Genomic DNA, 23,048 nt, shown 5'->3' on the forward strand with positions numbered 1-23,048 from the left:
GCTGTATGGGAGACCTGAGTTTTATAATTACTCAGATTTTCAAGTCTCCCTGAAAATTCCGAGACTCAGGTTTTTAAGGATAATTTGTTGGGTAGGGAGTCGGAAAGTGGGGAGTGCTGATTAGTTGAGTCAGAAATAAAATCATAGGGTGTCAAAGTGGGATTTTTTTTGCTGTCTTCATTCGGTTCCTGGGTGGCATTGCAGAACTGGCTCAGCCGGAGTACTGGTCTGGGTGCCTGCTGCTGCATTGGAACACAGGGTCTGCAAAATAGCTCTAGCACTAATCTCAGGTTTTACAACAGTGATGTTAGCCCCAGAAGCAATTTGGGGAGGTTCCAAATCTCGCAGCCCCTGGCTGCGTGACTCCTAAACCATAATTTCTAATCTTGTGGCTAATTTGTTAGTCCTTCAGAGTCCGACTGGTCCCCAGGCGAGAAACGGGGTTGTTTCAGGAAAGGGCTCTTATCATTTTTGTTGCAAAGTAAAACTATAAACTAAGTTTCTCCCAAAATTAGTTCCACCTAACCCCAGGAATGAACAAGGATAGTTGGATGTTAGAAGCAAGATGGAGTCGGTTAGGTCAGATCACTTTCACTGCCATCATTTTCTCACTGTTGTCATTTTTGCAGTCATCTTCAGGGGGAGGAGGAGTTTCAGTGCTGGGACTTGGAACGGCCTGGCATCCTGCCCCAAGGAGCCCAGGAACCCACCTTGGGCTGCAATGGGATCAGAGCTGGTTTAGGGGTAAGGGTCATGTCCAGAACATCCTGGGACTGGCATGGAAAGCCCCGGAAAAATGGCAGCAAGGGCCATGCGTCAGAGGCCCATATCTGGCCACCCATTTTACTCAACATGGGGCTAGAGTCCTGAGGGCAGTGACTTGCCTAAGACCACACAGCAAGCGCGGGGGTGAGTGGAGCAGTAGTGTCTTTCCAGACTGAGTCTGAGGACCACAAGCAGCCTGAGGGTGTGAAAGGGCTCTGGCCAATGGGCACTGGCCCTGCTCAAAGGTGGCCCTCTTTGGGCCGGGTCTCACCAGCAGCCAGTGAGCGCTGTGGTTTTCAAGCACATGACAGGGGAATTGTAATAGAGAAAAACTAATTCATTCAGTCATATACAAATTAAATTTTGAAATGGTAACATTTTAGATATATTGGGTTAAGTAAAATACATTATGAAAATTATTTTCACCTGTTTCCTTTTGCTTTTTAATGAGGCTATTAGAAAATTTAGAATTGCTATGTATACCTGGTCTGGGGGCTTTGCGGTGACAAGGTCTCAGGGTGTTCAGGGCTCCAAGGCCATTTGCCGAAATGCTTTGCCTCAGTCTGTCCTGAAAACACAGTGCCTCTGACTGCGGCGTCTCCTTGTCCATCATCAGAGGATCCCCGAGCAGGGAGGATCCAAAGGGACTGCTCCTTTGTCCCTGGGGGCACTGGGCAGGTCCAAGCCTGCTCAGCTGACTACTGACCACACACATCACACATACGACACACACATAACCACACACATCATACACATGCACACACACATCACACAGCCCTTGACTGGGGGAGAAGGCAGGTCGCTGGAGCCGATGCCCTGCAGGCCCAAGCCTTGGGACCAGAGCTGGGCCCAGGCCATCCCTGGAGCTCAGGGCTATGTCCAGATGGTGAAGGAACCTCGGTGGGCAGCAGGGAGGAGGAGGATGGAGTGGGGCCTGACTATAGCCTCTCTATAGTGTCTACAGAGGACCTGAGGCTTGTGAGAGGCAGAGGTGAGAGCAAGGGGCTGCGGCACACAGCAAGGATGGGCTAAGCCCTGGACTGGCCATGGCCGGAGACAGGTCTGACCTGAATTCCTCACCCTCAGTGTGCCTGTCTCTCCAGGAAGCCCCTCACAAACGTTCCTTCATTAGATCTTCGCGGCCGCCTCTGAGTTTGGGATTCCTGTCTCTGCATCATAGATAGACCCACTGGGGCTAAGGGTGGGAAAGTGCTCTGAGAGAAGCGGAAGTTTTCAAACCGAGTCTGGTATATCCCCAAAAGCTGGGGCCTAGATCCCTCTTCTTGGCAAAACGGTGTCAAGAACTGGGCTCACTGGGTGATGGGCGATAGGGTCATGGATACACCTTCTCTAGTTTTCTGTCCATTTGAATGTTTTCTCCACAAACAAAGGTTTGCAATGCTTTCTCTGGTGGGAAGAAGCTCCCATCCCCAACTCAGAGCGTTCTGGACCGGGCTGGATTGAGGGGAGTCACACCAACCTCAGCCGCCAGGGTAGGAACCACAGGGAAGCTAGTGGTTCAGAGACCACCAGCCCTTTCCTCCAGCTCCCGGTCCTCAGCCTGGAGTTGGCCCGAGAGTGGCCCCGGACTAGGCCCCCTGGCAGCCCAACTGTCCCGACCAGGCCTGGGACACAGACCTCCAGGAGCTGGTACCCTCACATGTCCTGGTGGGGGAGGGCCATGGCTTCATGGGGGTCCTGACCTCTCACACCAATCCGCAGAGGCAAAGCGGACCTCCGACCGGCCAGCACGTGGGAGAGACTGTCCCTACGCTGAGCCCCTTCCACCTGGCTGCATCAGGGTCCTTGCAGGCATTGATCTCACAAAGGCAAAGAAAGGGGCCTAATTCTGGCACCCTCTGTACCCTCAGGCTGCCCAGGCTCAGAGTCTGTGCCCACCCGAGCTCAGAGCCTGCCCTGCAGCTGCAGGGTGACCCTGCTGGGCTGTCCAGGGCAAGGAGCACAGCACTTGTCTGAGGCCTTCAGGGTTCTGAATACCTGTGACCCTTTCTTCCTTTCATCTTAAGTGAGTTAGTTATTACTCACCTGGTCTACTCCTCTCCATCAGAAGCCCCCCACAAACCCCCTCCACACCTTTATGTGCTAATCTGGCCTCCAGTGGATGCCTGATCAACATCTAATTAGAAGACTGAGTGGAGATGACCTGGTATCAGAGTCCCCTCCGTGGGGGGCCTGCCATGGGTGTTTGGCCCACAGTACAGTCTCAGTTAACAGGGAACAGGGCAATGGGACAGTTCAATGCTACCTCTGAGGACATGCTTGGGTGGGCTGTGGCAGAATCAGGGACTATGTTTTCTTTCTTTTCTTTTTTTTTTTTTTTTTTTGAGACAGAGTCTTACTCTGTCGCCAGGGCTAGAGTGCAGTGGCACGATCTTGGCTCACTGCAACCTCCACCTTCCAGGTTCAAGCGATTCTCCTGCCTCAGCCTCCCGAATAGCTGAGATTACAGGCGCCCGCCACTACACCCAGCTAATTTTTTGTATTTTTAGTAGAGATGGGGTTTCACCATGTTGGCCAGGCTGGTCTCGAACTCCTGACCTCGCGATTCAACCGCCTCGGCCTCCCAAAGTGCTGGGATTACAGGTGTGAGCCACCGTGTCTGACCAGGGACTTTGTTTTCTTTCAGCCCCAAATCCTGTGAAGATGCAATCAAGAAATGGTCACGCCTGGGCATGAGGTTTCATTTTTTTTTCTAATTTTTAGATTTGTGCATTTAAAGAGTAAACTGTCTAACAAGTTGTTGATGATTGCCACCTGTGACTTTAACAAGCACAGTTCATTCTGTTAACACTTGTTTTGAAAACAGAAATTTGTTCCCATGAGATTGGGTTACAGTATTAGGGAACAATTTGAGCATGACGTGAATGTCACACTTGCTTATGTGCAATGTGGTCTACAAGAAACTCTAGGTGAGCATAGAAAGTTGTACCCAACTGAACTGAGCCAAGTAGGAATACACAAAATACACCCAGCTGGACGCCTCAAATACCCACAGCTCCACATCCACCTCTTGTGTTATGAGCCGCATCCACCCCCATCTCGTGTTACAGCTCCATGTCCAGTAACACACACGTCCACACACAAACTCCAGGGCTTTTTCAAGGTCAAGTGTCATATTTATTGCAATATACATGTATTTCTTAACCATCAAACATGTGCAAAACTCAATGACTATTTTTATTAAGCTCCTATCTTTTTGTTTCTTATGGGCCGCTGACAAAATTTTGGAGTGTTGTGCAGTTAACCCCACTTTTCCCATAAGCCCAGTAGTTTTTATTATGTGATTTTTGCATAGAGCACTGGTTTTTTAGGAACACATATATTGTGTTATAGCAGAACTAACTATGCATTCCTAAAATCTTCCTATGCTTTTTTTTTTTCCCCCTCTTACCAGCATTTTATTTTGAAAAATTTCAGGCCGGATATGGTGGCTCATGCCTATAATCCCAGCACTTTGGGAGACCAAGGTGGGTGGATCATTTGAGGTCAGGAGTTCAAGACCAGCCTGACCGACGTGGTGAAACCCCCGTCTCTACTAAAAATACAAAAATTAGCCGGGCGTGGTGGCGGGTGCCTGTATTCCTAGCTACTCAGGAGGCTGAGGCAGGAAAATTGGTTGAACCCAGGAAGCAGAGGTCGCAGTGAGCCGAGATCACACCATTGCACTCCAGACTAGGTGACAGAGCAAGACTGTCTCAAAACAAGGAAAAAGAAAATTTTCAGGTCTGTGATCAACACTATTTCCTTCACTTACATTCATCAAATCCATCTATTGTTAGCGTATTGTGATTTAAGCCTTTCATTCTCACCAATGTTTTGTAGTTTTCAGTCTACAAGTCCTACACGTATTTGTCAGATTTATCTCTAAGTATTTCACACTTTTTGATGCGGTTGTAAATGAGAGTTTTTTTGGTTTTTTTTCACTGAGCTTTATAACTGTAGAGTCATGATTCACAAGTAGTTGTAAGAAATAATACAGAGAGCCCCACTGTACCCTGTACCCAGTTTTCCCCAATGTAACATCTTGGAGCACTACATGACCACATCACAACCAGGGTGTTGACGTGGATAGTCAGGCTACAGAGCACTCCATCACGCCGGATCCCTCCTGCGGCGCTTTTACAGCCACATCTACTTAACCCCTGGCAACCACTAATGTGTCCTCCATTTCTAAAATTTTGTTTCAAGAGTGTTACATCAATGGAATCACATAAAATGTAGCTTTCTGAGATTGTCTGTTTCCACTCAGCAGAATGCCCTGGAGATCCATCCATGTTCTGAGACAACAGTTCTTTCCTTTTGATTACTGAGCAGCGTTCGGGGCATGGATGTGCCACGCTGGTTTAACCTTTAACTATCCAGCTATTGAAGGACAACTAGGCTGTTTCCAGTCTTTCTGGGGATGGTTTTAGCTCAGTCTTGAGCACTCTATTCCCCTATTCTCTCTCCCATGCAGTTTTTTTCTTTGTTGTTGTTTTTTGTTTTGTTTTTTGAAATGGAGTCTCACTCTGTTGCCCAGGTGGGAGTGCAGTGACGCCATCTCAGCTCACTGAAACCTCAGCCCCCAGGGTTCAAGCAATCCTCCTGCCTCAGCCACCCTAGTAGCTGGGATTACAGGTGTGTGCTACCATGCCTGGGTATTTTTTGTATTTTTAGCAGAGGTGGGGTTGCGCCATTGTGGGCGAAGGATTACCCAGGTGCTGAGGCAAGAGACTGAAGGCACAAACTGTTTCAGTATAATAAAGAAAATAGTTAGAATAAAAATAGTCATAATACAAGTTAGATATAGAGATGATCATGGACATTATCAATCATTAGTATAGACATTATTAATCATTAGCTTTTAATATTACTCTTTGTTGCATTACTAATATAACCTAGGAATAACCGGCGGGTATAGGGTCAGGTGCTGAAGGGACATTGTGAGAAGTGACCTAGAAGGCAGGAGGAGAGCCCTTCTGTCACGCCCGCATAAGGGCCGCTTGAGGGCTCCTTGGTCAAGCGGTAATGCCAGTGTCTGGGAAGACACCCATTGCTTAGCCGACCGCGAAAGGGGGTCTCCTTTCCTCGCAGGAGTCAGGGAACACTCTGCTCCACCAGCTTCTTGTGGAAGACTGGGTATTATCCAGGCCTGCCCACAGTCATCTGGAGGCCTAAACCCCTCCCTGTGGTGCTGTGCTTTAGTGGTCATGCTCCTTGTCCACTTTTATGCTCCTCCCGTACTCCTGGTTCCTCTTTGAAGTTCGTAGCAGATAGCGGTAGAAGAAATAGTGAAAGTCTTAAAGTCTTTGATCTTTCTTATAAGTGTATAGAAGAAAATGCTGACGTATGCTGCCTTCTCTCTCTACCTCGGCTACCGAAAAGGGAAGGGCCCCTGTCCTGTGATCACGTGACTTGCTTCACCTTGTCCATCACTTAGAAGATTCACCCTCCTTACCCTGCCCCCCTTGTCTTGTATGCAATAAATATCAGCGCGCCCAGCCGTATGGGGCCACTACCGGTCTCCGCGTCTTGATGGTAGTGGTCCCCCGGGCCCAACTGCTTTCTCTTTATCTCTTTGTCTTATGTCTTAATTTATTAAAATCTCTTCGTCTCCGCACATGGGGAGAATACCTGCTAAGCCCCATAGGGCTGGACCCTACACGCCATGTTGGCAAGGCTGGTCTCGAACTCCTGACCTCAGGTGATCCATGTACCTCCCATGCAGTTTTATCTAGGCTCTGCCTTACTCAGTGCCAAGGTTTGGGGCAGGAACTTCAGAAAGAGCTCCACTGGTAATGGTTACTTATTTTTATTCTCTTGGGTAATTGGAAGTTTATAGTGTTCTGTGTCTTCCAGTTATGTTGCAGGTGTGAGTCTTATATGGTTTTATTTGCTCTTCCTGTTGATCTGTATAATTATATACTTTGCTTTTCGAAAAATATATTAAGATATAAATGTACAGTAAAATTTACTCTTTTTAGTGTACAATTCTATGAGTTTTGACAAACACATACAACCATGTTACCATCACAGTAAAAATATAGGACACTTTCACTCCCAAAATCCCTTTGAGCCTCTTTGTAGTCAGCCTTTCCCTCACTCTCCCGCCCTTGGCAAGCTCTCCTTTATTTCCTATCCCAATAGTTTTCCCTTTTCCAGAATTCACATAGATGGAATAATTCAGGTACACAGCCGTGGAGTCTGGCTTCTTTCACGTAGCAGAATGCATTTGAGATTTATCCATCTTATCTATCTATCATTAGTTCACTGTTTTTTATTGATAAGCATTCTACTGCATAAATATACCAGAATTTGTTCAAGGGTTTTGCGGTTGTTTATAGGTTTTGGTGATAATAAATAAAGCTACTATAAACATCGGTGTATAGGCTTGTGTGCAAAGAATTTTCACTTCTCTTGGGTAAGTACTTAGCAGTACGTTTGCTAAGTCATGTGGTAAATGTTTGTTTGACTTTATAAGAAGCTTCCACAGAGTTTGACAAAGTGGTGATCCCACTTGGTATTCCCACCAGCAGTGTACAAGAGTTCTTAGTTGGTGCCGAGAACCCCCAAGGCAGTTGGTACCGTTAGGGTTTTTTTAAGCCACTCCATTTTGTATGCATTGGTCTGACATTATGGTTTTAATTTTCATTTCCCTGATGACTAAGCATGTTAGGCATTTTCTTCACATAACTATTGGCCAATCATATATCTCCTTTGATGAAGCATCTGTTCAAATATTTTCCTATTTTTAAACTGGGTTGCTTTTTTCTTATTGTTAAGTTTTGAGAGATCTTCATATATCCTTAATGCAAGTTATTTATCAGATACATGTTTTGAAAATATTTTCTTCCACTCCATCATTCGTCTTTTCATTTCCTTAACTGTGTCTTTCAAATAGTAGAAGTTTTGGATTTTTTTTTCAGACAGGGTCTTGCTCAGTTGCCCAGGTTGGAGTGCATTGGCACAATCATGGCTCACTGCAGCCTTGACCTCCTGGACTCAAGTGATCCGCCCACCTCAGCCTCCTGCCTCAGCCCCCTACGTAGCTAGGACTGCAAGCACATGCCACCACACCAGGTTAATTTTTTTATTTTTTATTTTTATAAGGACAGGGTCTCCCTATGTTGCCTAGGCTGGTCTCAAACTCCTGGGCTCAAGCAATCTTCCTGCCTTGGCCTCCCCAAGTGCTGGAATTACAGGCGTAAGCCACCATGCCCAGCCTAGAAGTTTCTAATTTTAAAGATGGCCAGTTTATTCAGTTTTCTCTTATGGGCCATGCTTTTGTGTCACATCTAAGAAATATTTGCCTAACCCTGGTCACACATTTTCTTCTTTGTTTATATCTGTTAGTTTTCGGTATTACATTTAGGCCTGTGATCCATTTTGAGTTCATTTTTATATATGCTGCGAAGTATGGATCCAGATAAATCTGTTTTGTATATGATAGATGATTAAGAAAAAATACATTTTGTAGGGGTGTGTGTGTGTGTGTGTGTGTGTGTACACATACACCATGGAATACTATTCAGCCATGAGAAAGAATGAAATCATGCCTTTTGCACCAACATGGATGGAACTGGAGGCCATTACCTTAAGGCAATAACTCAGAAGCAGAAAGTCAAATACTGCTTGTCCTCACTTACAAGTGGGAGCTAAATAATGTGTGCACATGGACATAGGGTGTGGAATAATAGAGGAGACTCAGAAGGGCAGCAGGGTGGGAGCAGGGTAAGGGATGAGAAGTTACTTACAGGGTTCAGTGCACTCTGTTTGGGTCATGGCCATCCCAAAAACCCAGACTTCACACTATGCAACAAATCCATGTACCAAAAGTGCACTTGGATCCCCTAAATTTATACAAAGAAAACAAATAAATAGGCCGGGCATGGTGGCTCACACCTGTAATTCCAGTGCTTTGGTAGGCCGAGGCGGGTGGATCACTTGAGGTCAAGAGTTCGAGACCAGCATGACCGACATGGTGTAATCCTGTCTCTACTAAAAATACAAGAATTAGCCAGGCGTGGTGGCGCATGCCTATATTCCCAGCTACTTGGGAGGCTGAGGCAGGAGAATCGCTTGAACCTGGGAGGCAGAGGTTGCAGTGAGTGGAGATCGTGCCACTGCACTCCAGTCTGAGCAACAGAACAAGACTCTGCCTCAAAATAAATAAATAAATAAATAACTTGTTTGCATATGGATATTCCATGTTTCTAGCACTATTTGTTAGAAAGATTATCTTCATTGAATTGCTTTTGCATCTTTATTGAAAATCAGTTGGCTGTACATGTGTGGATCTGCTTCTGAATTTTCTATTCTGTTCCATTGATCTATGTCTGTTCTTTTTTTTTTTTTTTTTTTTTTTTTGAGATGGAATCTCGCTTTGTCGCCCAGGCTGGAGTACAGTGGCGTGATCTCGGCTCACTGCAAGCTCCGCCTGCTGGGTTCACGCCACTCTCCTGCCTCAGCCTCCAAGTAGCTAGGACTACAGGCGCCCGCCACCACGCCTGGCTAATTTTTTGCATTTTTAGTAGAAACGGGGTTTCACCGTGTTAGCCAGGATGGTCTCGATCTCCTGACCTCGTGATCCACCCGCCTCGGCCTCCCAAAGTGCTGGGATTACAGGCGTGAGCCACCGTGCCCGGCGATCTATGTCTATTCTTTACCAATACCACACTTACTTGATTACTGTAGCTTTACAGTACGTCTTAAAATCAGGCAATGTGTCTGCCAACTGCTAGTTGCTCACCCGGCTGGCTGCTGTTTCACTTTTTAAAAGTCTGTGTCCCACAGTGACTCAGGCCCTCCTGAGGGCCAAGTGCTAGGCATTCAGTCTGGCAGAGACTTGAGCCACAGCCCTTTGCCCCTTTAACTAAGCATTGCCTGGAAGCCTTGTATTTCCCATCCTAGATATAAGCAATGTGGGAAGACAGACATGAGAAAGACAGTGCCCCTATCATTGGGAAGCTCACAATGGAGTAAAGGAGAAAAGATAAGTCCTAAATAAGTCTTAAGAAAGAACGAAGAAAGTGCCATAAGAGTTCTGCACTGAGGACTCAGAAGTCGTGGAAGGTGCTGTGTCCATCCTCCCTGCCTGTGCCTCCTGCTTCACGTCGGCTGCCTGCCATTGTCAGTGCTGCATGGGGCCCAGGCCTGCAGATGCAAAGTTTCTCTCTCTCTCTTTCTCCCTCTTCTCTGTCTCTCTGCCTCTCTCTCTTCTGTCCCCACCTTCTCTCTCCTTTCTCTCTCCTCTGTCTCTCTCTCTCTCCCCGCTTTGTCTCTCCCTGTCTCTCTCTTTGTGTCTTTCTCTTTCTCCCTGCCCCGTATCTCACTCATGCTGAGTCAAGTCACCTCGGCTTTCCCTCCTAGTCCTCCTGCTTCTCCTCTTTCTCCTCCTCATCAAGGTGATATCATGGTCTTTCTATACAACCCAATTTGATTCTGGTCTCCCCTGGCTAAAACCCATCCAGGAGCGCCTTTAGCAACAGGGCAATATCTGACTTTTCCCTGATGGTCCATGCTTTCCCCCCCGGGGCTCTTCCTCACCTCTCCAGCCTCCCTGCTTGGCCCGATGCAACAAAATTGTACAGGAGCAACTGCTGCCTCTTCCTGAAATGCCTCCCTGCCCCTGCTCAGGTTCCTCCATCAATCTGGACCTGAGCACCACCCTGACCATAGCACCCTCCACTCTGTAGGTGCTTGCAGTTATTTGATACTGGGGAGCAGGCTGGGCGCAGTCACTCACGCCTGTAATCCCAACATTTTGGGAGGATGAGGCGGGTGGATCACCTGAGGTTAGGAGGTCAAGACCTGCCTGGCCAATGTTGCGAAACCCCACCTCTATTAAAAATACAAAAATTAGCCACGCTTGGTGGCGGGCAGCTGTAATCCCAGCTATTCAGGAGGCTGAGGCAGAATAATCAGTTGAACCCGGGAGGTGGAGGGTGCAGTGAGCCAAGGTAGCGCCGCTATACTCCAGCCTGGGCAACAGAGTGAGACTCCGTCTCAAAAAAAAAAAAAAAGAAAAAACAAACAAACCAAAAAAAAAAAAAAAAAACAGATACTAGGGAGGAAAAGCCGCCCTGCCCCTGCCACACAGGAGGTACTCAGCCTCTTGGGACTGCTTCCCTGAACCCCAATTCCCCAAGGAAGCTTAGCTGCTCCCACCTCAGGCTCCCACCACAGTTCTTAATCTTCACATTTGCTGGCTGTTGGAGTGTCTGCTCTGCCTGAGCTTTAGGAAGACCAGAACAAGGTCTTTCGGCTGGTCTTCCTCAGCACAGGGCATGGCACAGAGCGGGCCTCAGGCAGTGTTTGCTAGGTGGGTGAGTGAATGAATGATACTGGAGTAATGGACTTCTGCCTCACCTAGGGGTCCTGCTAAAATGCAGACTCTGATTCAGGGGTTCAGAGTATGCTGAGATTCTACCTTTCCATCAATTTCCAACAAGATTCCAAGTGCTGAGTCCCTGGATACATGGAGGAGCAAAGGCATGAACCTTTCCTTGCTCCTGGTAACTGGCTCCATCCTGCTCCCTATGGGCTTCATCAACTTGCCTGTGATTGGGGATACTTCCTGCCCTTATGGGCCCCAGAACCCCCATCTCTTAAAAAGGGAAATTTCCCTGGACATCTCTCAGTTGCTGTCCACCCTGTGAAATGAACCCAGGAAGCTATGGTTAGGTACCCTAGCCCGGTCTGGCCCAAATGCAAGTGTTGTGGTGGTGACCACTTAGCATAGGGTTTGGAGAGTCCCTCTCAGTGATGTGCTAAAGCAACCTATATGGCACCACCTCACCAGGGGGCGCCAAGGCAAGCAGGATTCCCAGGAATCACAGATCCGAAGAGAGAAAAAGAACCAGTCCCTGGGCTTGACAAGAGACAAAGGAGACCAGAATGGACACGCGGCAGCCACTCTCCTTTCAAGTTTTTCCATCACCTTCATCCCCTTGTTTCAGTCATACCAACAACCCAGCAAGGCAGAGGCAGCAGGCCTCCCATTTGCTTTACAATGGAGTGGACTAAGCCCAGAGAGGTGTGAGCACCTCACTAGCATCATCTAGTAGTGAGTAGGGTAGGCACATGGTACCTGGCTCTAAATGCCTGGTCTAGGTTCTGTCCCCCACGTGGCGCTGGGTTAAGAGACATCCTGAGACATGCAAGGATACCCTTGGGAGCTTAGAGGAGCTCCAGGCACCATGCATAGCCAATAAATCAGAATAAACAACTAGTCAGGAAAATCAAATGCTTGGATTTTATTAAAATATTTTTCAAAGCTAATGAAATTGGAAAGTGACGAACCGAGACCTGACTCTATTGCTCATCCCCAAGTTAAAAGAGTCAGGTTAAAGTCTTGCTTTAAGTTCACCTGCTGGGTAACTTGATAGAATATGCGCGCGGCCGCGTGCACACACACACACACACACACACACACACAGACACACACACACACACACACCCCTCCCCTCCTAGACCTTCCAAGCAGGGAGTCTCGCCTAAGTAACATATACCCTTTACTTGCATTCTTCCTTTGATTTATCAGGAGAGAAGGTCAGAGCTTAACAGAAAAGAAATAAGGACCCAGGCTCTTGGGTTCTGAGAGGGCACAGGGTGACACTGTCTGTCATGATGACCTTGACATTTTCCTTCCTGTACCTCCAGATTCCCTCTCCCCTTCTCTAAGAGTGGAGGAGGTTGAACCTAGGGGCCAGGACCCTCCATTTCAGTCTGTACAAACCACTAATTCCCTGTGTGTCCTTAGGCAAGTCACTCACCCTGCCTGGTCAATAAAGTCTCCTTCTTTACTGAAAAACACATCAGCTTGTCTCATGTGGATGTCCTGAGACACAAATGACAGATGAGAAATGAGGGGCTTTGTAAGATTTAAAATGCTGTGTCCCTGAGAAGAATGTTCCAATGGTTTGGAGCCAGGATCTGATAAATAGGAGACAAGTGAAACACTGGAATAAAAATATACTTGTAACGTATATGAAAAAAATAAACATATGTTACTAATATACAAAGAGCTCTAACCAATCAATAAGAAAAAAAAATCCAGGGAAAATGGGAAATAGATACGAACATAGGCGGATCATAAACCAAGAAATTCAAATGCTTATGAACACATTGGAGAATAATAATAGCTTACATTTACTTGGCCCTTATTTTGAGCCAGGAACTGTGCTAGCACTTTACATGAATGATGCCATTAAATCCTCCAATCCAATTAATAAGGTAAAGACCCATTACCATTCTCATTCTATAGATGAAGAAGCTGAGGTCCAGGGAGGTTCAGCAACTTGCCCAGCATCACGCAGCTTGAGAGTGCCAGAACAGGAATTCTCACTCACGCGGTCCGGCAGAACACAACCTCACTCACAGGGAAAAGACTGCAAATCACAATAACCAGGAAGACATCGTTTCTTCACTTATCAAATTAGCCAAAATATTAAAGTTCGATTAACAATCAAATATTGACGTGGGTATGAGAAAACATGCGTTTTCATGTATTATTGGTGCAATCTTTCTGCAGAGCAATTTGCCAATACCCATATTTTACATGTACTGCTTGATGAAAAATGTATCCTACAGATATACTCACACATGTACATAAAACTATACATACAAGGATATTTATTTTTAGATGAGAAAAAGGAACTCTCATTGCTAGTAGGAATACAAAATTGTACAGAGATAGTTTGGCAGTTTCTTATGCAGCTAAACACAGTCTTACAGCAATGTTGTCCTATGTATTTAAACAACTGAAGTAAACATATGTCCACTTCAAAACCTGCACATGAATATTTATAGTAGTTTTATTCATAATAGCCAAAACCTCAAAGCAACCAAGATGTCCTTTGGTGGATGAATAAATGGCCGTAGGTCCAGACAATAGAACATTTTTCAGCACTTTTTAATTTTCATTAAAAAGAAATGAGTTCTCAAGCTATGAAAAGACATGGAGGAAGCTTAAATCCATATTGCTAGGTGAAAGAAGCCTGTCTGAAAAGGCTACATGCTACATGATGCCAACTCTATGGCATTCAGGAAAACTATAGAGACAGTAAAAAGATCAGTGGTTGCCAGGAGTCCTGAGGAAGGTAAGGGGGTGAATGGACGGAGCACAGGGGATTTTTAGGTGGTCCAATTATTCTGTATGCTATTGGAGTGGGAGATACATCACATGGATTTTCAAAATCCAGAGAAGTGTCCAACACAAAGAGTAAATTTAAACCACGAACTTTAGGAAACAGTAATGTATCAATATTGGTGCATTAATTGTAACAAATGTACCATGTTGTACACTATGCAAGCTCATAATAGGAGAAAGTGTATGAGAGTGAGAAAGTGTAGGGGAACTCTGTATTTTCTGCATACTTTTTCTCTTAATCTAAGATTATTTCTAATTAAATAATAAATAAATCTAATTTATCATCTAAGAAATAAATCCATTAAGTTAAAAAAACTTGAGGTATAACATAAAGTCCAGAAAAAGAGGGCTGGTTTAATTTTAAAAGGCACCTGTATACTATGCAATACAATATGCCCAGGAAGAAAATAAAGAAATATTGCTGTATGTGGCAGTATTATCTGCAAGACATATCTTTTTTTTTTTTTTTTTCCCAGAGTCTCGCTCTGTTGCCCAGACTGGAGTGCAGTGGCACAATCTCAGCTCATTGTAACCACCGCCTCCTGGGTTCAAGTGATTCCCCTGACTGTAGCTGGGATTACAGGCATTCGCCACCATGTCCAGCTAACTGTTGTATTTTTAGTAGAGACAGGATTTCACCATGTTGGCCCAGCTAGTCTAGAACTCTTGACCTCAGGTGATCCACCCACCTCAGCCTCCCAAAGTGCTGGGATTACATGCGTGAGCCACAGTGCCTGGTCTATCTTGAAGAATTAATGCAGAATAGTATCTAAGTGGGATCTCACTTGTGTGGAATATTCAGAGGTCTGAGCTTGTGATTACCAAGGAAGTTTGTGGCAGGTCCATGGAAATTATTAACATTTTCAGTGGTAACCCACGGGAATTCCAGAGAAGGGTGAGGGTCAGACTTTCAGTTTACACACTATTTGAAATTCCTATCATGAATAAAACAAAAGGCCGAGGTCTGTACTGTTTTAAATTCTTATCATAAGTATGTATTATTTTCATTTTTGAAAAGACAAACAAAATGACCGCCCTGGAGTCAAACAGACTGAAGTATGAATTCCAGCAGTTGAATTCCAGAGTTTAAATGCAGCAGCCATCGTGGGGGTAAGGACAGCCCTCACTATGCTCTGAAGATGGCAAAGCACAAATATGGAAATAACCTGAATCCATGTCCACACTGAGCTACACAGCCCGCCCTGAAGCCAGTTACCACCTAAATTCTTCAGTGGGAAGGTGAACATTCTATAATAATTGTTAATTGTTTAGGTAACTTTCAGTTCAAAGTTAAGTTACTTGCAGCTGAACATATCCTCAGGAAGACAGCAGCTCAAAGAGGCCTTGTGCGCATGAAAGGAGAGAGGAATGGGTGTTCAAGACACAGCCACTTCCTTGACTCCCTCCCCAGGAAGAAGGGAAGCCCAGCCCTTTGCGGGTGTCATGGGGCAAACCACCAAACTGGGGTTCAGCCTGGGAGGCTACATCTGTTCTTGGCCTCACCCAGGAAGGAATTCAAAAGCCAGTCAACAGAGTAAAGTGAAAGCAAGTTTATCAAGAAAGTAAAGGGGCCAGCTGCAGTGGCTCACATCTGTAATCCCAGCACTTTGGGAACCCAAAGAGGGTGGACCACTTGAGACCAGGCGTTCAAGACCAACCTGGTCAACGTGGTGAAACTCCATCTCTACTAAAAATACAAAAATTAGCCAGGCGTGGTGGTGAGCACCTGTAGTCCCAGATACTCGGTAGGCTGAGGCTGAAGCTGGAGAATCGCTTGAACCCAGAGGCTGAGGTTGCAGTGAGCGAGACTGTGCCACTTGCACTCCAGCCTGCAAGACGTCTCAAAAAAAAAAAAAGATGAAGGCAGACCAAAGGTTTGCACCACCAGATTTGCACAAAGGCACAGCTTAGGGAGGAAAGAGAGGAAGGCCTTTTTATCCAGCCCCTCGCTAGGATGAGCTGCATCTGGAGTCAAAGGTGTAAGTGGGGCGCGTGACTGCAGCTCAGGGCCTTGGGAGCCCTCCCCTGCGCCGCCCCACTGGGACTCCTCCCTCCTGAATCCCTGCAGGCTCCAGGGCTCCCAGCTCTGGAGCCAGATGCCCACCAGGAGGTGTCGGCTCCTGTCACGGGCCGCACCGCCCAGGACCATGCCTGGCCCAGGACCCACGCCTGTCTGGGGACACACACCTGACCACAAACCAGGCCACGGGATCAACCACAAGCCACCCTCCCCAGCGCCGCCCTGCACTATGGATCAGGGTAGGAGATTAGAGTAGGAACGCTGGGGGGCCTATCTGCTCCCAGTCCCTATGACACAGGGACTAAGAGTAGTGGGAGAGGAGGAGGAGAAGTCAGGCAGGGACTAGGCACAAAATTTAAGGCAACACTAAGTGATTCGGTAACCATAAGATAAATAATATTTTAATTATTTTAATGTAGTGTTTTAAAATCAAAACTAATGAAAAAAATGATAAAATATAAAAAAACTCAATAGAACAGCATCTGACTTCCTGCCCAGCTGTCCTACAGTATCCCAGGTGCCAGCCCCCTGTGTCCACACCCCTGCTGGTTCCTGCCCCACCCCTTCCCCCAGCCCAGGGGGCTTCCACCCCTTCAAGAATTCAAATTCACAAGAAGCCCTTGCCCCTCTCCCTGAATCCCCCCAACTCTGAAGAGAAAAAAATCAAACCAGAGAGTTTTCCTCAAGAGTTGCAGGCTGGGCTTACAAAAGCCACAAAGCTTGCATACAAAATGACACCCTTGGCCACCATCTCCCAGTCTGTTGACTGCTAAAAATGAGAAGTGAACAGAGGGAAGGCCAGGCAGAAGGCTGCAGGAGAGGGGCCAGGTGGGCAGCAACAGGAAGCAAATCTGAGTGGAGGGGACAATTCTACGCCTCCCAGGGTTCCAGCCCCAACAGAGGCGCCCTACTTGGGCCTTGCTCAGGCCTGGGAAGGTGATATGGTTTGGCTGTGTCCCCGCCCAAAATCTCATCTTGAATTGTAATCCCCATAATCCCCACGTGTCAAGGGAGAGACCAGGTGGAGGTGATGGAATCATGGGGGCGGTTCCCCCATGCTGCTCTTGTGATAGTAAGTTCTCATGAGCTCTGATGGTTTTATACGTGTTTGGTAGTTCCTCCCACGTTCATTCTCTTTGCTGCTTCCTTGTGAAGAATGTGCCTTGCGTCTCCTTCGCAGTCTGCCATGACTGTAAGTTTCCTGAGGCATCCCTGGCCACGTGGAACTGTGAGTCAATTAAACCTCTTTCCTTTATAAATTACCCAGTCTCGGGGCAGTTCTTTATAGCAGCATGAAAACGGACTAATACGGAGGGGTCAAAGACAGAAATCTCCTCCTCCAGTCCCTAGCCCTGGCTCTTGGACATGAATCCAGTTCCTGACAGAAGAGAAGCACACAGGTGGGTCAGTGCAGTGTGTCCCCACAGGGGCTCAGGCCACACCCCAACCCAATTACAAGCCATGCAAGAAGATTCTGAAAACATGGACGAGGAGATGGCCTGCCTAAAGCCAGCAGATGGGTGCCACCCACCTGATGTACCTCTCCAGCAGCCTAGCCAACCAGCCCCCAACAAGGGCCACCAAAAGTTAGGACTAATGGGGTGGCCTTCCAGCCTCACCAAAGTCCTTCCATTCACCCAGCAGGACCACTCACAACGGATTTCTCATTCTCGGCAAAAGCAATGGAAACTTGGCACAGCAACCCCAGGAAGATCTCCCTCTGTAAGGAGATGCTCAGATGTTTTGGCTTGTGTCCAAAGAGGGGAAGGACAGGTGGAGAGAAAAGGCCTAGACCCATGTAAATCAGAAATGCCAAGACCCAGACGCAGCCACAGCTGGGGCCTGGTGCGGGGAATGGCCCAGACCACAAGAAGAGAGACTACTGTATGGAGCCAGAAGGTGAAGGCAAGTAAATCCCTGGCACAAAGCGGGAGGAGGCAGGAACAAGGACAATAGATAGCGGGGAGGCAGACAGGTTCTGAATAACCCGGAACAAAGAGAACATGAAACCAAAAAAGAAGAACAAAGAGAAATGGGGGATGGCGATGACAGAGCACCCAGGGCAGTGGGTGCAGGACTAGCAGAGGTCCCCCGACTTGTCCTTGGCTGTGCACACACAGAGGTACTGCAGTCCTGGGGCCATGTTCATAGGATACAGAGAAAGAACACTCTGTCTTTTCTCAGGAAAGCTGCAGGGAAATGAAAAACTCCAGGCAGGACAGACCGGGCAAGCACTGCATGGCTAAAAGCACACACCTTAAAACTAGACACATTCCCCTGCCCTGAGCCCCAGATGTCAATGGCCATATTCTCACAATTTTCATATTCCCTCCCAATAAAGTAGGGCCACGAAAGATGAATTTTAGGATATCCACCTGGGGAGCTCGTATTTTGGGGCCAGACCTGCCTCCTTGCTGAACTATCTCAGGCTTGGAGTGGGAGAGGCCAGGCGGGAGTACTGGAGAGTGACTGCACAAGTGAGCCAAGGTGACATTCACACAACTCTTGGGACAAGGGAGTCAGAGCCCGCCACCCATCCCCAATCCTATAGGCCCATATCACTTTGGTTTCGCTTGTTTCTTTTTTAGTAAACAACTTTCTTCAGGTGTTTTTCTGGTTTATTATTTCTGTGTAGCCACAGCAACAGAACTAGCCCCATGTCTCTCAATCAGGGAGGTCCCCAGCCAGCTTTGGAAAGACACCCATCAAAAAGAGCGAGCAAACCTAAAGAAGGGTTCAATAGGGAAGATACCAGTGGCCAACTGCAGAGGGGCTCCATTCCTCTGACCCTCAGTCACTTCCCAGGAAGCATGCAGAGGAGCCTGGGTGTGCCAGAAACAACCTTTCATAATACGAGATGGACGGGAAAGAGGCCAAGGGCAGGCAGTTCCCAATCTACAAAAGGGCAAGAAGGTGGAGTCCATACTTCTTTCTTGTCTTTTTTTGAGACAGGGTCTGGCTCCATCACCCAGGCTGGAGCACAGTGGCACTGTCTCAGCTCACTGCAACCTCTGCCTCCTGGGCTCAAGCAATCCTCCCACCTCAACCCTCCAAGTAGCTGAGGCTACAGATGCACACCACCATGCCCAGCTAATTTTTGTATTTTTTGTAGACAGGATTTTGCCATATTGCCCAAGCTGGTCTCGAACTCCTGAGCTCAAGCAATCAGCCCACCTCAGCCTCCCAAAGTGCTGAGATTACAGGCATGAGCCACTGTAACAGGCCGAGTCCACACTTCTAAGCTTGCTGTTGCTCTCAGACTTGCAGACCAGCCTATGAAACAGAAGTAGGTAAGAGCTGAGAAAGGGAAGTGGCCACGACAGAACCAGTTCTGCTGAGAACGAGGACTCGAGTCAGGCTATGCTACCTTCCTTCCATGGCCATGGGAAAAACGGGTGGGTGCTGTTGGCGTGACAGATCTGGATCTTAACAGATCAGACTTAAATTAATTTGCTCATGATGAAGGTGTGGATTTGGAGGGACCTGGGAATCTCACAGACCTACAGGATGTCCCAGCGATACGTCCTGGGCTTCATACCAGCCCTGCCCTGCCTGACAAGTTGGATGAAAACTGATAAAGGACTAGTCATAGCTTCAGATGGCAAAATCAGGCCAGGCCAGAATGAAAAAAGAGAAGGAATTTAACATGGGCACATGCCAAGCTCTGCATTTAACTAACCAAGACTGCTTGGCATGAACAAAACTGAGACAGAATAACGCATGGAGAAAAGGTCTGGGCATTTGTGGGCCACAAGCTTGCCATGACACGGACGCAAATGTCAGTGGGTGCACCCCCAAATGCCTGTGACTCCCTCTGGTGGTTTCTGTGCACAACTTCGCCCAAAATAGGCCCTACAACTTCATGAGGAGACCTACCCTGGGGCTTCTAGAGCTTCCTAGCCTGCGTGCCAGAGAGCAGAAGTGCCTGGAGGCTACATCTCCACCCCTGGGTAGTCCTTACTCTGAGGTGGGATTGCACCCAGGGCTCCCCTTTAGGGTCTGGCTTGGACTGAAATCACACCCTGCCTTGCCTTCTGTCCCTCCCCTAATTTGCTCTCCCCTCCCTGGTAACTCCAGCATCCTCATCTCAGCAGAAGCTTCTGGAGAACCCAACCCAAGATGAGTGGTGAGGGCTAGGGTAGCCCTCCTCCTCAGTGTACTCTGGGAACTACATTTTCAGAGGCCCCTTTCAGAAGGCACAAGTCCCAGGCAGGGTGCAAAGCTGTGGGCAAAGAACCTGGAAAGGGGCTCTGAACAAGGAACTTTTAAGGAAGTGGGATGTGGGCTTTGATCACAGCCAAGCTAGCAAGGTAAGAGCTGGCCCCTGAATGTGTCTATGAGAGGGGTGCCCAACACTACCAGCCTGTGTGCTGAGCACTAACTCAGTGCCAGGCACTACCTGGGTTACTCTATTTAATCTCCACACCAAGCATGTGAAGGAGGCACCATTGTCATCCCCATCTTACAGATGAGGAAGATCATCAAGGCTTGCAACTTGCCCAAGATCACATGGCTATAGGTGTGGACCCAGATTCAAACTCCAGCTTTAGCCCACTAAGCTACAGTGGCCGACCCCAGCCCAAAGTGTTAGGACCTGTGTGCAGGAGACCCCTTCAGCTCTCGTAAAGTCAGGATCTAACATGTCTAGGGGGACGGAGACCCAATCCAGGTGACACAGGAGGCAAGATCACAGTGGAACAAGCCATCCCTGCTTTTCCACCACCACCAGCACTGTGACCTCAGGCCAGCTCTACTCTACAAGTTTCTTGTGAGAGTGATGGCAGCCTGGGGCCAGACAAGGGATGCGTGTCTTGTGTCCTGGACACAAGACAGGCATGCCCAGAGGTGACAAACTCCAGGAAGCCAGGCCTCAGCTGTCGGAGGTCCCGAATGCCACAGAAGGAGAGCAGGTGGGCAGAAGTGGGGATCCCCTGGAGAAGACAGAGGGGGGATTCCTGCTGAGACAAGGGGCTCTAGAACTCTGGGGTTTATGCTCCAAAAAACAGAATTTACCATGACAAAGTAAACAAGACCAGCCAGGACCGATGCCCCATCCCTGCTAGGGTCTGGCAAAGCTCTGACCTCTGAATTTGTATCTATTTTGAATTCAAATCCAAACACATCAACAGTAAACTCCAATGCCTCCCACAGCAGGGCCTGAAAGGGACCCAGAAACTCTGGCCAGAAATCTAGAGTCCAAGGGGAGGAAATCTGTAAACTAAACCACTGGCCATGCTCTGGGGCCCTAAACCACTGCAGGTATCAGGCCTGTCCCAGGAGAGGTCACAGCAAGTGGGGATGGGAGGGGTCTCCAGTTCCAGTCAGAACTGAGGCTGCAGTCACTCCCGGTAGACCTGTCGGCAGCAGCTGTGCAACCGGGCTAGGGAGACAAAGATCGTGGTTTAACCAGGAGAGTGGTCTGGGGCCCCAGCCAAGACACAGGTGTTGGATTCCAGCACCACAAATATTCATCTCAGTGACGATGAGGTGAATGGGAGCTTGGCTGAGCCCAGCCCGGCTGCCATCCTGGAGACCTGGGGCAACATGGAGGTAGCACAGAGTCGTACCCAGCCAGCGTGAACATATGAGAATCTACATGTGACAGAGAAGAAAGTCTCTTCATGAAATGGGTTTCACTGGTCCCAGCCAAACCCTGTGGCATCTGGCCCTTTCTGCACCTGCTGAACATGCCATTCACCTTGTTCCAGGTAGTGGCCTCATCCTCCTCTTGCTCAAACGGGAAACCTCAGCATCCTGAAATGGCTCCTCCCCAAGTCCACTGCACACGTGTGCCTGTGTATGCGTGTGTGTGCACATGTATGAACTCAGTTCCCAGCTGCCCACTCCATTGCTCCTAAACAGGCCCCTCCTTGGCGTCCCCCAGCACATACTCCTGGGCTCCTGCCTCCCACCTCTTCTGCACCCTGCTCTTCTCCACTGGAAGCCAAATGGATATTTCTAAACTGAAATCTGGTACCCCCCAACCCCTTCCACAGTTCCCTAAAGTTCCTTTCCTCAGTTACACCAGGATCTTCACAATGGGGACCCCTGGTCACCTCCCAACCCAACACACACCCCAAATGAGCTGCCACTGCAGAAACTCATCATGGCCCTGGCAGGACTGGCACATCCAAGTATCTGACCAGGCTGTAGCATCTGCCGGGCAGGTCCTGCCCTCCCTCCACCCATGTGGTCCCAACAGGCTGGGGTTTCTGGAGACTCTATGGAGAGCCACGCATGAAGATGGCATATACCCATGTGTCACTCCCCAGAACGTGAGCTGCCTGCTCTGGCACCATACACAAAGGAACTGACAGCCCCAGAATCCCAAGAAGGGGTGCACCTATGCATACTGGAAAGGCACATTTACAGGTGAGAATGGTCCATCGTGGGGCCTCAGGAGGCATCTGACCTGACGCACACCTTTCTCACTTTGTCCTTGTGGCCTGTGGAAATGCCACTCTTGCTTTACAAATTCACCCACCGTTGCATGAGTCATTTCCACCTCAGTGAGTACCAGGTCTTTGAGGATGGGGAAATGTAAGCCACCAGTTTCGGGGTTCTGGGCTTCTAGGTGCAGAAGCAGCCCCAGAAACACGCCAGATCATGGGCCATGACCCCACACTAGCCCTTTGGTCCCTCGCAAGGGTGGACTGGGGGGCTGTGTCCCGAGAACTTAGGATCTTCAAGACCAAGACCCAGAACAAGAACACAAGCCGACTCCCGTTCCTCACAGGCCTTGGGAAATCTTTGGGCAACGAAGTCAGACTGTGCCAAACCCCTGTTTCTGTCTCTCCGAGGCCCCTGGCCCCCACTGCCTAGCCTAGGTCAGGTCATGTGGGCAAGCGAGCCCCCACAACCTCACAGCCCCTACCCCGGGGCCAGGGCAAAGCTCCTTCCCTGTCCCCCTCCATTCCTGTGCTCCCTCCTTCCACGAATTACATCATTTGGGGAGAAATCCTTAAGCCGACAGAATGAGGTGAAAATAGTGCAATTTTAGGCTTTGCAACTGATTTTAGGGCAGGTGGCCACCCATTCTCCCCTTCCTCAGGACAGCCTCTGACACAATGACCCTGGAAGCCTGGCAGCCCTCCGTAATGGTCAGCATCCTCC

The sequence above is a fragment of the Macaca mulatta genome, chromosome 9, assembly GCF_049350105.2.
Source record: "Macaca mulatta isolate MMU2019108-1 chromosome 9, T2T-MMU8v2.0, whole genome shotgun sequence".
Taxonomy (NCBI): domain Eukaryota; kingdom Metazoa; phylum Chordata; class Mammalia; order Primates; family Cercopithecidae; genus Macaca; species Macaca mulatta.